Below are 3,084 nucleotides of genomic sequence, written 5' to 3' on the forward strand. Positions count from 1 at the left end.
AAATCTCCAAATTTAACTCAAAACAATTCTGATTCCTTATCACCAGTTTGGAGGCAAAGCCTTTTGTGTCTTGGCCCTAGAAAGCATCTGTCTTGCACAACATGACCTCCCCAGAGTCCCAAATGCCTTACAGCTGACTTTCAGCAACACCAGGGTGAGTGCAAATGGGGAGGGTAGGCTCTGACCCACAGTGGGTCCCCAGCCCCTGTCTGCTCCTGAGTACTCTAGGCACTGAGTGCTCTGGGTCCCAATTGGCCCCTGCTGAAAAGAAAGTGATGACAGGAACTTTGTGGAAATGTGGTCAGGGAATACATTTCTTTCTTGGCCTCTAGCTCAGGACTCAATGGAAAGAACCAAGCCCAGTAGACTGTAACTCACTCGCTTAGGTATCAATAAACTCCCCATTTCTTCACTTACCTAATTACTCCATTCACTTATTCACTCATCCACACACCTCCACTTCCTCATTATACTTTTGTTCCCTCACTCAGTGACCCTGTCGCCATGGCTGAGAGCTATGGAGGTGACTAAGGCTCCAGAGATGGGGACACAGCTAGACAGACAATCAAAACACTAGGCCGCAAGAGCAATAAGAAGACTGTGTAGGCTGGGCGCGGTGGCTCACACCTGTAATCCCAGCACTTTGGGAGGTCAAGGTGGGCGGATCACGAGGTCAGGAGATTGAGACCATCCTGGCTAACACAGTGAAACCCCTTCTCTACTAAAAATACAAAAAATTAACTGGGCGTGGTGGCGGGCACATTTAGTCCCAACTACTCAGGAGGCAGAGGCAGGATAATGGTGTGAACCCAGGAGGCGGAGCTTGCAGTGAGCCAAGATCGCGCCACTGCACTCCAGCCTGGGGGACAGAGCGAGACCCCATCTCAAAAAAAAAAAAAAAAAAAAAGAGACTGTGCAAAGTTGGCAGGGACCTGGGGCACAGAAAGACTTAACAACAGCTTAGAGGGTCAGGAAAGGCTTCAGGGAGGATGTGGAAAGAAAATTGCTGGGCAGAAGATAACATTCCAGACAAAAGGAGCAAGGCACAGAGGTGTGAACAGCTGGCCTGCTTAGAGAGAAGTGAGAACTGCAGTGTGACTGGAGCCCTGGGTGTGTGGAGGGGGAAGGAAAGGATAAGAGATGAAGCTAGAAAGTAGGTTGAAGACCAGGCTGGGCAAGGGTTTGAATGGCAGGTTAAGGAGCACGGACTTTATTCTCCAGGACAATGGTGCTCCAAGTGTGGTCCCTGGACTGGCAGCAACAGCATCAGTTGGGAACTTGATAAAAATGCAAATTCTTGGGCCACAGACCTACTGAATCAACAGCTCTGGGTGTATAGTCTGGCACCATGGCTCACACCTGTAATCCTAGCACTTTGGGAGGCCAAGGAGGACAGATCATCTGAGGTCAGGAGTTCAAGACCAGCCTGGCCAGTATGGTGAAACCCTGTCTCTACTAAAAATACAAAACTTAGCCAGGCATGGTGGCATGCACCTGTAATCCCAGTTACTTGGGAGGCTGAGGCAGAAGAATTGCTTGAACCTGGAAGGTGGAGGTTGCAGTGAGCGGAGATCACACCACTACAGTCAAGCCTGGGCGACAGAGTGAGACTGTCTCAAAGAAAAAAACAAACCTCTGGGTATGGGGCCTAGCCACTCTATTATAACATGCCTTCTAGGTGATTCCTGGTGCATACTGAAGTTTGAGAATCACATTCTGAGGTAACAGGGAGCTATGGGTGGTTTGTGAGCAGACTAGTGCCATAATAGCACTCTGAATCAGAAAGCACTCTCAGAGCAGCATGGAGGTTGGACTAATGAGAGGGAGTTAGGGTGAAGTTGGTGCAAAGAAATACAAGTGAGATGGGGAATGTGGCAGACTGGTAGATGTCCTCCAAAATCTGTTTCAGTAATATCTCATGTGGAAACTGGAATAATACATTGAAAATACTCTCCATACATTTGATAGCAAATGGAATTTAAGTTTCACATAGTGATTTCTTATCAAAACTTTTAATCAAAAGCTCAGGGCATATTTTTTTTTGTTTTGTTTTTCTGGGTTTTTTTTGAGACAGGGTCTTGCTCTGTCACCCAGGCTGGAGTGCAGTGGCACAATCTAAATCACTGCAAACTCCACCTCCCAGGTTCAAGTGATTCTCCTGCCTCAACCTCCCAAGTAGCTGGGGTTACAGGCATGTGCCGCCACGCCCAGCTAATTTTTGTATTTTTAGTAGAGACAGGGTCTCACCATGTTGGCCAGGCTGGTCTCGAACTCCTGGGCTCAAGTGATCCACCTGCCTCGGCCTCCCAAAGTGCTGGGATTATAGGTGTGAGCCCAGGAAAAAAAAAAAAAATTCTTCAAACACCTTGGCGTATATAGCCTTGTCCTAATTTAGGATTACTTCTCCGAAACTGATTGCCAGAAGAAAAGTCCCTGAGTCAAAAGACCTCGACATTATTTAAGCCTTTGATGCATATTGCCAAATTGCTTTCCAAAGGATCTTTAGCAAATCATTTTCCCACCAGAACATAGGACTACTCATTCCTCACATCAACATCAGCCTTCAGTGTTACCAGCTTTTTAAACTTCAAATTTGAAAGGCTGCAAATGACCTTTTACTTGGTATTTTTTTGTATTACTAGTGAGATTCAAAATGTCTTGTGTTTATTGTGTTTTATCTGTATCCTTTGACCATTTATTGGGTTCTTTCTGTTTGTTATCAATTCTGTGTGTTGTTTATATAATAAAAATATTAAGCCATTGTCTATAAAACATTTCCCCAGTCTGAAGTTTGCCTTTCATTGTTGTCTACCATTTCAAAGTAGGGTAGGATTTTCACTTTTTGAAAAAAAGTAAAAAAAAAAAAAAGTAATAGGCCGGGTGCGGTGGCTCATGCCTGTAATCCCAGCACTTTGGGAGGCCAAGGCAGGTGGATCATGAGGTCAGGAGTTCGAGACCAGCCTGGCCAAGATGGTGAAACCCCATCTCTACTAAAAATACAAAAATTGGCTGGGTGTGGTGGTGCACGCCTGTAGTCCCAGCTACTTGGGAGGGTGAGGCAGGAGAATCACTTGAACCCAGGAG

Source organism: Mandrillus leucophaeus, unplaced genomic scaffold, assembly GCF_000951045.1.
Source record: "Mandrillus leucophaeus isolate KB7577 unplaced genomic scaffold, Mleu.le_1.0 Scaffold576, whole genome shotgun sequence".
Lineage (NCBI taxonomy): Eukaryota > Metazoa > Chordata > Mammalia > Primates > Cercopithecidae > Mandrillus > Mandrillus leucophaeus.